Source organism: Lissotriton vulgaris, unplaced genomic scaffold, assembly GCF_964263255.1.
Source record: "Lissotriton vulgaris unplaced genomic scaffold, aLisVul1.2 SCAFFOLD_431, whole genome shotgun sequence".
Lineage (NCBI taxonomy): Eukaryota > Metazoa > Chordata > Amphibia > Caudata > Salamandridae > Lissotriton > Lissotriton vulgaris.
In genome coordinates this window covers 235,162-250,578 of record NW_028241894.1, presented here as the reverse complement: position 1 = coordinate 250,578, position 15,417 = coordinate 235,162, and the positions used below count along the sequence as shown (strand labels likewise).

The window sequence follows — 15,417 nt, the reverse complement described above, 5'->3', positions numbered from 1 at the left end:
GTTCAACAGCACCCAAACGGGGTTAAACGCACTTTCAGAAATTTCAAGACTGTAAAGTTTTCCCCGTGATAAAACCACAACACCCAGAATGCCCCGCGCATGGCTCGCTATGATGTATGAGCCCTCTACAGCCACCAGGCGGTTCCAACGTTTGCATTTCCTGGTTCGCCCATGCGATAGCAAGGTGAGTGTTAGTGAGGCTCCGATGAAGCGAGTCATCATTTCACTGATACCGTACCGTTTCAAGAACTAAGTGAACCCTTTATGTTTTATAGCGCGAGAGAGCCGTGGACATTTCTTGAAAACCTTCTGGGTTTAACAGCGGTTTGATTATCTCTCAAAAATCAATTATTTTCCTACACAGAGTTGATATACACTATTCGCATGAGAAGTTTGTTGATTATTGGTTGATACATTGTATATGTGATATTTGTTTAGTAGGTGTAAATATGTATAAATGTTTTTGTATTTTGTGTAAGTGTACATAAAGTGTTCTTCTTGCCCATGAAATTGATAAATTTCAACAAAAATTATGAGTAAAAGGGTTAAATAAAATTACCCATACAAACAAAGTGACGTGGACTTTTGTTTGTTGTCTCATAAGCTGCAAGCGAGACGAAACAAGTGGGAGGGCTAGCAAATTATTCTGCATACTCTTCTTTCTTTCTAGGCACAACATGTCTGAGAAATACTGAATTCTAAGTCGTCCCTGTCCAATACTTCAGTTTCGTAGACAAGTTTAAGCTGTAACATACAGTAGATGCACTACTTTCTATCTCCCTTTCCATCCTTGCGATCCACTATCTCTCCCACCAAAATCCCTCACCCATGTACAAGGATCTATCATAGCTCTTTTATAATGTACATCTCCAATCTTTCCCTAATCTCTTCATCTCACAGATCTGCCTAAAGCACTTGTGCCACTGTGATATTTGCACACCTGATCTCCATTTTCTGCTTCCAAAGTCCCATTTGCCGTGCTTCTGCTTGATTTTCAAACACTTTTCCTACCACAGTCTTTCATCATATTACCATCTTTGTTCTTCTATCCTTTTATGGAAAACCCCTCAATCCTTACTTAGCATTAGTTAATATGTCATTCTCAAATTCTTTCCCAGAGTTGACATTTGGTAAAATCCCAGTCTTGTGCTTACCTGCTTCCAATCTCCCCCTCATGCTGAATCTATTCCTTATTGGTTTACAAAAGTCTAAAGAAACTGATCTTCAAGAATCTCAAATTTGTATATCCTTACCCTCTTTGTTTCTTCTGTATTATTTAGCACTTGCTTATCCCTCATTACTTTCATGTTTCACCCCACTGCTCTGAATTATTTCAATTACTTCACCCTCAAATATACTTTGTTTGGTCCTCCTTCACTCCCTCATCAACTTCAAAACATAGCAAGTGAAATCTGGGCCCATTAGCCTCTTTCCTTGCTCGGCCCACACCCTCCGAAGCTCTAACTGCAGCCTTAAAACAACCCTCATGCCCACTTAGTACTCCCTAATCTTTCACTTCCTTACCACCCTCCTTAATATCCTCTTACCTATGTTCAGTTCAATCGCCTTTAAATGTTTTCATCCATGAACGGACTAATGTTCTGGTTTTTTACCTTTGCCTCAAATTGTAAAGCGCTCTGATATCCTTCGGGATCCAGTTCGCGCTCTATAAAACTTTATAAATGCCCTTCTAAAAAGCACCCCTTGAACCTAGCTGATTTCCATTCCACATATGATTTTCCTTTCTAAAATTCATGGGTAGACCTGAGTTATCTTTAATTCTTCACAGTTAGGCTTTAATTTCATCCCTTAAATCAAGGTTTTAATCTGTCAACACAGCAGAAATGACAAAATGTACTTGTGATCGTCCTCATTGTTTCAGTAACTTTCTAAACACTGTTCCGTTTTCTTTCCCTTTCATTTTTCAGCAGATTTTTGCTCCAACTTGACCCCGTAGCACATTTCCCCTTTCTGCATGATCACCCGAGATTTCTCTCCTTTTTTCTGGACCCTACTTTTACTCTCTTTAGGACTCTGTGCAGTTAACCACTGCTAAACAGCAGTAAAGTGCCTGTGCTTCCCTTCTAAATCACGTGATGTACAATGGGACTCCCGATTTGGTCAATTTAACTTCCCTTCAAGCCCAATGTAAATGGTACCTTAGGTGCACCTATGGTATAGAAAGTTAAATGTCATATATGGGGCAGCAGTGACAAAAAGATAATTCTGCCTGAAGCACTACTGGGCTCAGGCGATGCTGCAGTTTAAAAGCAGCGCAGAGGCACATGGCAGGGAAAATGCCTTTGTATTATGGGAAAATGCTATTTTTGTATATTCATATGCTACTCTTATAATTGCATTGTAAGTGTACATACAGGTCAGGATTCTAATATATAAAAATAGGGCTCACTACATATTGAAGTTAGAGTGCTCTCACAGTGAAAGACAACACAAAATCTATTTCACTTTGTGTGCCTGGTTTGACCTTCCCTAATAAGCCATGGTGGGATTCAAATCTTTTTTTTCCCTTTGCTTATTAACCCGTTTCGCACCGACGTGAACACTCCCTCCCTGGTGCTGTGCACGACCATTGGCCGACGCAGCCCCACCCACCTAATAGAACGCCCGCACCAAACGGGTTAAAGGGCAACAAAAATGTTTCAAAGTTATTTGCTGCTTAGTTTTTAAAATCTCGCTTAATGATGAAATCTGATATTTGATAACAGTTCTACCAATATTCATACCTCCAAAGCTGGAATACACATCTTTAGTTGAGAGATTTAGGGAAATTGGTTCAGTGAGCAAAAGCTTGCCTGGGCCTAGAAAATGCCAAGGGATGTTAACTGCTGACCACTTAGCAGGGATTAGCTAGCTGGGATTAGTCAAGTACACTCCAACCACAGCAGGATGGAAAAACAATTTTGACACTGTCAGGTAGGGGAGTTGCCAGGAAGCTGAAAACAGGCATGACTTGAAACAGCTGCATCCCGCCATCTTGAAACAGGAACTCCTGGGTAATTTTACAGTAAAGCAAGGAGGAAATGCTGCAAAATGAGATGTGGAGACTGCGAGAAAATTGTTAGGCTTGGACAGGGGCATTTCTCCAAACACTGGCTAGAGCACAGGATAAATCGGGCGCTTCCACCACCAAATCCTCAGAACATTCTTGGGCCTGGGAAGACTCCATCCGTAGAAGGAGGCCCTGCTGGAAGAAGCATACCGACATGATTTCTGCTGGAAGAAGACTTGCATAAGGACTTTGATTCCTGGCGGAACCATGTGGTTGGAAATTCTTTCCAAGGGCCAGGTAGTTGGCTTCCTATTGACCTGCTTCAGGACCACAAAAGGTGAGACTTCTGACTCTAAGTGGGCACAGCGGACTAAAGCAGTGTAGACCCTGCTGCAGACCTGGCAGGAGAGAGGCCTTGTGCACATAAGCCTGCCCTGAGGAGTTAGGTGCTGCTGGACTGACCAGAAGAAACTTTCCCAGCAGTTGGAGACTAAGCCTGAAGGTAAAGTCTTTGACGGAGACAACCCGATTAGTGTATCCTACCTGTGCTCCATCATGGTTGGCCAGAAATTGCACCTAGGTCCCGGTACACCGCAGACTGTTTTTGCTTTTCCATAGTGCTTGCATTTTCTAGAAGCTTTCTTGCCTTACACATTTTAAAATTAATAGCCACAGATCCCCTTAACCTATTTTCATAAACCTAGTATCTTTTTGCCTATTTTTCAGACTTGTTTTGAGTTCTCCACTTTGAAATCGTTGGTAGCACTTGAACTTAGCACGCACTTCTCTGGGGATTGCCTGTTGCTTGTGTCATAGCTGATAAGTGTTTAGCAGAGATTCTCTCAGAACTGTGTTTTGACCTAATCAGAGAGGGCTTACTGAGTTGATAGGAGTCCCCATCTTTCTAAATTAATACCCTCTTTCTGACAACCCCACCTAACTTATCGGTTTTCATTGCTTGCTATTATATTGTCTAACGAGCTAGCCTGTCATTTCTACAAGGAGGATACCATGTCACAGTCTGAATATCAAACACATTCTCTCTACTTCTTATTCCTGGATGTGGCCTCGCTTACTCCACTGTAAACCCACCATATCTGAAGCTGTACTAATCTGTCTCCCATGTCTCTGTTACTTCCTCCTGCTGTTCTTTACTAATTAATTCCTCCTCCAGCTCACAACACTTTCTATAATCCATTATTAATACATTTATACAACACAAACTGGTGGATGGAAATGCCTGAATCAATCTATGACACTTGTAAACACGCTTTGTTGCATTCCCTTCCATAATGATTTTAGCTAGTCTGTGCCACAGCGGACAGGGACCAATCAAATCAATCTTGGCCATGACCTAAAAAGAGCTGATCCACCCTGTACTGATATGCAACAGACCCTCTGACTAGAATTATCATCCAGAACACACATCTTTCAGCCTCGTCTAGCATCCCTTGTGAATGAAATTTAGGCAGAACAAGTATTATTGGTTGAAAGCAATACAAGTAATTCATCCATCACCTTTGAACTACTGTCTTCCATTTTCACTCCACTCCTTTCTTTCTATTTCCACATCTCCTCTGTAGTGTGCAATTGAGCGTTGCTGTCATCCTACATCCTGTATCGCCATAAAGGCTAGAAGGAAACAATAGATGAATAGCAGAGGTTGTTGTGGAAAGAGAGATGTAGTCGAACTGTCGTCTTGGGAGAGTGGTGAAGGTGCCTGACCGCTTGATGCAAAGATAGAACTGCGGAAATATTCTACCAATGGCAAATTATTGTCTCACTGGTAAATAACTTAGTAGGTCAAGCACTCACTACAAATCTCTGGCCAGCACTATTGCAGCATTTCTCTACTGTCGCCCCCAAAGAATCCACTCACAACATCTAACCAATTCCCTGCTGTTTTCATCCAAGGCCATATGTTCCCGCTGTAGTAGCAGATTATCTGCTACCTCTAGTGCTTGACAGCCTTTGCTTACCTTTTCACAGATCCATTGTGGAACAGTTTCTAATTAAAAGAAATAGATGGATGGTTCATCTTTATCAAATGAGTAGAGGAATGTAGTTTCCTCTAGTTTCTGTCCACTTTGACTTCTGATTTTAGAAGCTTGCATAACTCAAATAAATTAATGATGAATATAAAACACAACCGTTGCTCCAGCAGGAGTGTCCTGGCACTAGCTGTAGATGCATTTTTAAGTACAAAGGTGACCCCCTACTTCTTTGAGGTCTAAGAGGAGGGGGAAGGAAATAAATACAAAGAGAAAACCTCTTATCCGGCCTATCTTACTTCTAAAATGGTAGTGACTCTAATCAAAGCATTTACCTTACAGCATAGAAACTAAACACAAAAATGAATCTTGTAGTGAGTTTTGCCTATTTATCAAAAATATTTGTAATTTTTTTTATTTTCACACTTTTTTGTTATTATTAGCAAGCATTGTAATAAAGAAAGCAAATTCACATTATTCTTTAAATTTAGAAGAAAACATCCTTGGACATTTCTAAACAGTGATTTGTATTTGAACAACCCTCAAAGTATCTCCACCATTCTTCCATTCTCACCTTTCATTCTACTCTTGCATACCAACTAACATACCACACAAACAAAATCACAATAAAAACACATCTGAACCAAGAGTCCTGCTCCTTATTTCTGTTTGTTCTTTGTCAGAAGATTACACAATTCGAAAGCACAAACAAGTCCAACAATTTAATATTAACTAGTTCTTTTTTGGCTTACTCCTTGAGTATGGCTCTCAGATGCGTATCACTGGCCTACGTACGTTTCGGTGAAGCATAAGTTAATGTCACCTTCTTCAGGGCCAAAAAGTTTCAATTTCCAACTTTGGGGAAGTCTGGGGGTTTATATGTCTCTCGGGAAGCTGAAGGTGTTTAATTCCTCCAGGCTATCAAGCAATCCACGCGAATTTTAGATACAAGGATGAGTCATTAATGTGTTTGATTTTCTTATACGAGACAAAAGTCTGTGATATTAGGTTGAGAGGAGCTTTGAGCTTTGCTTTTGTCCAAATTGTGGGATTATAGTAGCTCTGTCTGCCACCTTATTGAGACATGGGGCTCAAGATGTTTCCATATCGCAATAATAACTGTGTACTCTTTTAGAGTTTTAAAATCTCTCGGAATGGTATTTCCAGTGAGCCAATCGAAGTGCTAGGCTCACACCCACAACTGTATCCGTCCGGTGTTGCTCTGCCCAGCTGTAGATGTGCGCAGGTAGGATGACAAGTAAATAGTTTTTAAGAGAAGGACAAGGAGACCAATTTACAGATCTGAGCTTTAAACATGGACGCTGTCTGTATATCCCTAAGAAAGCTCGGAAGAGAGTTTAAAAGTATAGGTGCCAAATAGTAGAAGGCCCTGCCTCCAGCTCTTGATCTGTATATTCTTGTGATGATTAAGACATGTTGGTGGGCAGACCATACTTTTTTGTGTGGCTGGTAGCTTTTCACCTTGTTCTGGAAATACTTCGGGCCTGTCACATCCACAGCTCTGAAAGTGAATAAGAGAGCTTTTAATGGTAATTCTTTGGCTGATAGGAAGCCAATTAAATATTTTCAGTTCCATTCAAATTGAATTGTGGTATATTCAGGACGTTACAAGCTGCAACGTCCTCGACCCATTGTAGTCAGTTTATAAGCCCTAAAGGGGCCGGAGGAGCATGATATTTGCATCATCCAGCCTGGATGTTATTAGGGCATGAGTGATACATTTGCGAGTGTTAGCTGGTAAGAATTAAAAAACAAATTTGATGGTGGCTTTGACTTGTGGTTTAAAGGACAGTGAGGTGTCAATTTTGACTCCTAGGTTTTTTGCCATGGTGGTGGGGGCTGGGGAAACACCCAGCTCAGACAGCCAAATTATTTATTTGCCCAGGGGAGAGAAAGTACCAAAAACTAAGATGCCTGATTTGCCTGAGTTCAGGCAAAGGCAGTTCTTGAACATCCATTCTGCCACTGTCAGAAAACAGCAGCCTTGAAAATTAGCATAGCTGAATTGTCTGGGTTGCTGAAGGCATACAACATTGAATCCCCAGGCTTGTGCCACAGCTGTGAGTGTGGCCGTATATATGTTGAATAATTTGGGTCTTGGGGCCGAGCCCTGGGGTACCCCACACTCTATTTCTTTAGATTCTGATGTACAGGGGGGCAAATAGACTGCTTGTTGTCCGCCCATAAGAACAGACTTTAGCCAATTCCAGACAGTGCCTGTAATGCCTATTTCTCCCAGTGGCAGCATCAGATCCGTTGTGTGAGACAGTATCAAAAGCAGCCGGGAGGTCAAGCAGGACCAACATTTATTTGTTTCCAGAGTCAAGCTGAATTTTAATGAAGTCTGTTACTTCAAGTAGTGCTGATTCTGTACTAATGTTGGTTTGAAAAGGGGACTGGTAGGGATGTAGGCTGTTATTCTCGACTATAAACTACACGATCTGTCCATTTACCCAAGTTTCTACCATTTTACCATTGCCGGAAGTAGGGAGACAGGTCTATAGCTGCTTGGGTTTAGTGGATCCAAGTTTTGCTTTCCAAGCAGAGGGAGCACTGGATTAAGACCCTTAATTGCACACTTCATTGTGTGTGGCAGACAGATGTCTAGTGGGGAGCTGGATTGTAAGATAATCCTTTCAGAGCCCGCCAAAGACATCCTGTCGAGAGTGGATAGCTGTGGTTGGATTGCTTGAGGTTTTGGTAGGGACCTGAGGGATTGTTATTCAGACTATATTTGAATCGTGAATACATTTATACAATTTTCTCTTGGAAAAACAGGACAGACTATCAACAAATTTCTGAGAAGTAGGCGTGGATTGTTTACATGATTTCGGATTCAGGAATGAGTCTACGATGTTACTGTGGTCCGAGGAGCATTCTTTGCTTCCTCAATTTGTTTTGTCATCGTGCTAGATTTGGCTTTTCTGATATTTCTCCTGAACTGTTTCAAAGCATATTTATAGCTGCTTTTATCCTCCTCAGAAAAATTGCCTTGCCACTTCCTCTCAAGTTTTTTTCACTTGCAGTTTTCCTCCATTATTTCCGCAAAGAACCATTAAACAAAAGACAAAACTCTTTCCCATTATTTGTTTTTAGTGGTGCAATTGTGTCAAAAAGTTATTTTCGGTCAGACTCAAAAGTTTTGATAGCTGTGTCTATGCCACTGGAGCGGTCAACCTTGACCAAGGAACATGTTATGTGCAACATTGTGTCCAAGATTACATGCTAAGGATGGTACAGCGGTGCTTTGTTTGTTTTGAGAGTCTGTAAAACGGGGATATTAAAATGGAAAGGGATGAGATGATGATCAGACCATGCTAAAGGAGACGCTTCATCCACAATTGAGGGCAGGTTGGAGTAGATAACATCTAATGTATGCAAACAACCTTTTGAGTTAGGTCAAAATCGAACATTTTCTCAATAAAGAAGGATTAGCCATGTGTATGTGTATGTTACAATTGCCTAACCCCATAAAATTAGAGTATTGTAAACATTGTGGCGTAATTGTATTGGCGAGAATCGCACAGAACTGTGAGTCAGCCTAGGGGAGGTAATACATGAGAATTCCAGAGAGGTAGAAACTATTTGAAATCCTTGAAAGAACTTCAGCTTTATTCTGTGAGTTAGTCAACCTGCGGACTAAATCAAAAGAAATTGGAGCGGTAAATGATAGCAATCCCTCCACCACCGTACCAGTTCTGTCTAAGTGAGAGATCGAGTATCCATTGGCAATGACAGATTCAAAGCCCGGACCATGTTTCAGTTAGAAAGATTAGATCCCAGATATTGTGGTGTAAGATATTTCAGAGCTCTGCTATATACTTGGAGAATGATTGAACATTAATTAGACATGCTTTTAAAACCCCATCAGTATGTTACATGGGTATTTGAATTGGGTGTTTGTCTGGGATTGAACTATAATCCACTGAGTTGTGTGGTCTCATATTTGCTATATGTGTGGGTCTTTTGTGAGCCACATAGGTGGAATTCATAGGTTTACTGACAGAATATATTGTGTATAGATGAAAATCACATTTTGGGCATGGGAATCGGTGGTTGCTTTAATTGTCGCAGGCTTACTGATTATTACTTTTAGATGGTTTGTTTAAGACTCAGGAGAAAGGACTTACTGTATACCAGTTTTCCACACAGTTCTGAGAAGAAATGGACAGCATGTCAGGTGCTGACCGCGGCCTGGACGCTCATGGGTGTAGATGGGCTTGCCGTTGGTGCTCGTCTGCGCTCACATCCTATTTAAGTAAGGATCAGGAAGTGAAAGGATGGGGAGAAATGTCCCGCCCGCGCTCAATGACTGGAGCAGGAAGCAGTACAGAATACCAATAAAAAGAATGGTTCTACTCAGCCACCATCCCCTAGCAAATAGTATTCAGTGGAGCAAATTTAATCAGTGCATCAGTAACATTTCAAAATCACGCGTGTTGCTGCTTTTTTTTATTCTCCTACACTTTCTGGAATTTTTACCAACTATTTTTGACTACAGGTATTTTCCACTGTTTTTAATAATTCTCTTACTTGTAATTGAGTATTATTTACCATATGCATTATTTTTTGCATGTCGTTAATATCACATGCAGTAAATATCCCATGCATCATATATTGCACGTGGACCACAGACATGCAGTATTTAGAACCTGTGGTAAATATCACATGCATTTCTTTTAACTTGCAATCAGACAATGTGTTAAAGTCATGACCTATTTACGGAAAATGCAGTAACTATCACTACATCTAACTCATAATCAGGGACCATCTGGTCAAACGGAAGCCAGAATTGAGGCAAGTTCTCCTGGTTTGAAGTTGGGAAATATGGCAACTATATGCCCAGGATCACAAGACGAGATTCAACACAGAAGTCCAGATTAAAACAATGTCTCATGCTTCCAGAGGTGAACATTTATATTTATAAAATAGGCCCTCAATAGAAAGACGGTCAAAAATGTACTCCACGTCTGCTTGCCAGCCAGTAGCAACGTCCGGATATATACTAGAGAAGGTACTGCCTCTTCGCTGTGCCGGGTCAACCCAGCGCTGATTATATGCTGCTTTGTGCAAAATAAATATTAGTGCCTATACGGTTTGAACCTAAAAGAAGGAAAGTATCTTATAAACTGCTTTCTTCAAAGAGCTTCATAAATCAAATAATAGAAATAAATACATAGCCTTAACTACTGAGTGGAGCATCTCGCTGTTTTGAGATGTCACTCAGTGTTGGGACGTTGGAAGAAGGCTTTAAAGCATAACATGCTACCCTCCACCAACACTCAGTCCAGTTTTACCACTGCACATTTTTCCATAGGAGCTCCTCATAATATTATTGTCCGGGTAAAGGGTTTGCCTCACTACTACTAGGTTAACAACTGAATACAACAATCACCAACTGAAAGATGACTAGTTTGCTTTTGCAAAGGCGCTACAATGTGCGGTACCATGTGTGGCGTTTTATATGGTAACTTTTATCAATTTGAGCTGGAAACATAATGTTTTTGTTTTAACTCCACAAACCATGCAGCAGATAATGTGGTAACAGGTGCTTCTAGGTGTCCAATGGATGACATGTAGAACGCTGGACATCTTTCCCACTCCACCAGCTTCACAACAGGGCTACACCAGTTTCCAGTCTGCTGTGTACATCCTTACTAGCCCAGCAGCATACCCAGTCTCCATTCCACTTGAGTGGCCATTTTGTTGAGTCTGTGAACCAGCTCTCTACCCTGGTAGGAAAGGTTTGTTGACTGGACCGCATGTAGAAACTTTAGCGTAAGCTTACATACTAAGCAGCTAAAAGCAGTCCGTCAGTTCCACACGTGCCCGACTTAGTAATCTAATTATGTCCTGTGTAGCATTACTCTCCTGTTAGACACATCACTTTCTCAGAGCCCCCCAGGTTTCTTTGGGATTCTCTAACATCACATTTAAAGTAGGCTTCCAGCTATATATATATATATATATATATATATGTGCAACAAATATCCAAGCATTTACTGCCTCCGCCTTAACGAAAGTTGCGTCGTCACCATGGAACTCCTTGGACTGAGTTCCGCTTGTAATCCATGATTAAACGACCACGCCGTGTGAGATTGTTCAAATTTATATTTATTCTGCCGCTGCCATACGCGTTTCGACTACACAGTAGCCTTGGTCACTGGTTACGGTTTGTAAGCGCGCGGCAATTATTTAAAGAAAAAACAGTTCATGCAACGTCATCAACACTGCCTGTCAATCGACAGGGAAGACAGACTTTCTGATTCATTTACTCGTAAAATGTCATTCTACACATTTTGACTCAACATAAATAAATACATTTTAACCAAATGCATAAAATCGGTCAATTCATTATTTGCAGCATAACTGTGTGTTTGTTGAATTCTTTGGTGTACATGTTAAAAGCTATCAACTCGAAGTGTCAACAAAACTTTATCGACATGGACAAGCAACCATAAAGCTGCAAAGTGAACACGCTTCTGTTACACTTTCTATTCAGCCATGACAAGAAACAACAACAAATTTCGCCCAAGTGGGCTTGCCAACTGAGGTCGTTGATCCATCATAGTACAGACCATGATGTTTCCAACAGTTAGGGTGTAATAATCCCCGTTAACAAATAACTATATCGGCATACACAAAGGAAATTCGTTGTTGATGTTGTACACTGAATTGTTATAAACATATAACACCAATTCCATTTTCCAAGGGAATATATAGAGCTCCAGTGAGCAAATACACCAGTTATGACTTATACTAATAATCTTGACATTATAAGCATTTTTAGACCATTGTTGACTGCCAAGTGTAATACACATTCTCGGAAGTACTGCCCACAAAATTATACCTGATCCAGATAAATACCAATTATATTTTCAGCAACTGCTACTTGTTATTACCGACTGACTAATTTCATAGGTGTCTGTGTAAATCCTCTTCAATGTTAAGACCGTTAGGTTGCTTGGTGTTTAACTTGATTATGTAACGTGATTCAAGTTTCCTTAACTTATTGAGTCTATTGCCCCCTCTTTGACTAGCTGGAATCGAGTCAATTACACAGTATGTCAGACCTTTTGTGTCTTTATTGTGTACTGTTTCAAAATGCCTGGCTACAGGATAAGCTCTGTCCGCATTTTTTATTGCTCGCAGATGTTGCAATATCCTTTTATATGCTTCGTTGATTGTGCTGCCCACATATCGGAGCCCGCAAGGGCACTCCAATATGTAGATAGCATAGTCGGTCTTGCATGTATATTTATTCTTTATCTTTTCCATTCTATTGGAAAGGCCCAATCTGTACTTGCTACAGTTTATGCCATGAGTACATGCCTTGCACTTAGTGCACTTTACAAAGCCGTTTTTATCAAGCCAAGTCTTTTTGGGTTGGGGTTTCTTTAAGGTGTTGCTCACTAAACAGTCTTTGAAGGATTTCGCTTTTTTGAAAGTGATTTGGGATCTCTTGGGGACTTCTTTCCCTAACACAGGGTCATTCTTAATGATATGCCAATGCTTGTTGAGTATTCTCCTCACCTCAACATGTTGATTATTAAAACCTGTTATAAATCTGCATTGGTTTTCATCATTATTAACTTTTGTATTGCCGAAGAGGATTTGTTCTCTCTTCAGTTTCGAGGCTTTGTTGATTCCATCTGTTATCCAAGTTGCGGGGTAACCCCGTTCTTTAAATCTAGTACTAAGTATTTCTAGTTCTTTCTCAGTTTCCTCAATAGTGCTACAATTTCGCATGACTCTGAGACTCTCCCCATAGGGTATACTGCTCTTGAGGGCCTTAGGATGGAAACTCTTAGCATGCAACAAAGTGTTGCCACTGGTGGGCTTTCTGTAAAGTTTAGTTTGGATCCTCCCATTTTCAACGTACACTGTTAAATCTAGGAAGTTGACACTATGTTTGCTAATGGTACTGGTAAAGGATAAGTTTAGCTCATTTTTTTGAAGATTAGAAATAAATGTGCTAGCTTCAAGTTCAGTACCCCTCCAGACCAAAAATAGATCGTCAATAAAATGACTCCAGTGGACAATATTCTCTTCCCACTTTTTTTTGGTACTGCGTCCGGACCACTTCTTTGGGATTCTCTAACATCACATTTAAAGTAGGCTTCCAGCTATATATATTATATATTAAAGCTCCTGAAACACACCACTCGCTCGCACTCTCAGGCGGGTGCTCCTTGTAGTGGGGGTGCACCCACTCAATAAATTACTGCTCCGTACTCCGCACCGGGACAACCCTCCTGGTCCCGCGGAAAAAAGCACTCTCGGGGGGTAATTTCAGGAATTTATTCAAACTCCCAAATGCTGCAAGACGAACAGACGCGTTTCGGTACTAGACCTTAATCTTTTGAATAAATTCCTGAAATTACCCCCCGAGAGTGCTTTTTTCCGCGGGACCAGGAGGGTTGTCCCGGTGCGGAGTACGGAGCAGTAATATATATATATATATATATATATATATATATATATATATATATATATACTGTGGATTACCTACTGATGCCCACAGTTCACCTCCTTAGACTGGTCACTGAAATTTCCAAGAACAGGCTCTCGTGTTCTAGCTCATTGAGCAAACTTAGACAGCTGCAGTCTGTTGTTTATATCCATGTGGGTAAGATATTGAAAAGTACATTCCTTTGGCCATACATACAATTATCTTAGCCCCAGGAAATCACCCTAATTGGCCACTCTAAGGGCAGGTAAAAGAGGAATGGGTGTGCAAATAGAAATATTTCTGAAGTCCATTAGGAGATTGTTGACATATGCACACATCAACTAGTGATATTGGTAAGCCTGACTGCATGCTGTAGAATCAAGAAATGATCTGGTTGTTGACCAATTACCAAAACAGACTAGCACACAACAGGTGCCATAGTGGTTAGGAGGCCAGCCTTATAGAGTGATTGGTTAGTTCACCATAATGGACAAACCAGAACCTCCCTGAAAAAACATGAGTCCTGTGTTTTTACTTGCCCATGTTTGGGATATATTAAAATGGGAGTAATCGTGTGTAGTCATCAAATTATCCAATGATCACCAACAGTGAGAACTGGCTATGAAGCCAGCACTAAATACACTAAAACCACACTAAATATAAATATTTAAAACTCCCGGTCTCTTTTTACTACCCGTTACCACACCTCATATTGTTCCCCAGTTTGTCTGCACTTCTTAGAGTTTGGTCAAATAAATACCAGAGGGTGTATGTTTATGTATGGTTTCCCTTCGAATGTAAGTACAATTAAAAATGTTGTTTTTTCACAGGAAATCGTAGTACCAAAAAGAACCATGGGGGGTCCACAGATAACAATGGGAGCTTATCACCATAATAATTGAACCTTGCACAATGTCGGATCTATCAGTAAGTGAGTGCTGGAATTGCACGTCTCAGACACACATTCCTGCTGCACACAATGGGCCAGAAGGGAGGTACCTGCCCTTTCCACCAGATGCATTTTGGGAAAGGAAATGAGGTGGCGTATAATGATGACGCAATGGCCACCGCTGATATCATCACGCACAAAAGTGCGGTATGTTTTCCACTACAGAGATGGACTCCATGGCAGTGGATGGTGATCCGCCCCAAATGTTTATGGACCTTGCCATTGCAGTTCTGCAGACAACAGGTCAATGATGCACGGAGAGATGGCCAGAGGAGCACTGGCTCAAGAGGCATAGTATTGCCTTCTAAGAGTGTGTCCCAGTAGTCTTAGCAACGAGAGTGTGGGAAGAAGAGCTGAGGGACATGAAAGTCAGTTGTGTGATGGGCAGGCAGGGAGGCAGTGGTTCATGTGATTAACAGACTGACAATGGACCGGTTATGTCTTTGCCTTTTGAGCGAACTGGTTATGATAGGCTTGTGATGCGAACCGATGCTCAGGGTGAGGCACGTACCTGGACGGGACAACAAAGTGGCTAACAAAGTATCTTGTTCACAGAAGTCTGGAGTTTGGCCCACAAAGCTGATTTAAATGGGACACTCGTGCCACAAAGCATGAGGTCGATTGGACTTAAGCTGGAAGGAAGGAGGGTGAATGATTAACATTTTAATAAGTGACGTTGAGAAGAGGTTAGTGCCTATAACCACATTGGGCAAACTGGCAGGGATTGCATTCTATGGGAAATGTTTTCAGGGGTGTACGACCCATGCAGGGTGAACTGAGGAGACTTTCCTGGAAGAGTGGACTACGAAAATGGATGAAGAAGGGATGTGCACAGGCCTATCACAGTGGACATTTTGAAAAGAATAATGGACCGGGCATGTTACGCATGCGCAGCTGCCTGGGAAAGAGCATTGTTTGAGTGAATTCTACAGTGTTGTACATTGGGGTCTTTAAGGTTTCGGAGGTTGAGGAAGCAAAAGGGATGCCAGCGGCT

At 41.1% G+C, this 15,417-nt stretch overlaps 1 protein-coding gene across 2 annotated transcripts in view; it reads right to left on the bottom strand.

The window, feature by feature from the left end:
• LOC147669865 (tripartite motif-containing protein 2) overlaps positions 1 to 15,417 on the bottom strand; it is a 286,411-nt gene that overhangs the window by 210,669 nt on the left and 60,325 nt on the right. The gene's annotated exons all lie outside the window — the stretch shown is intronic.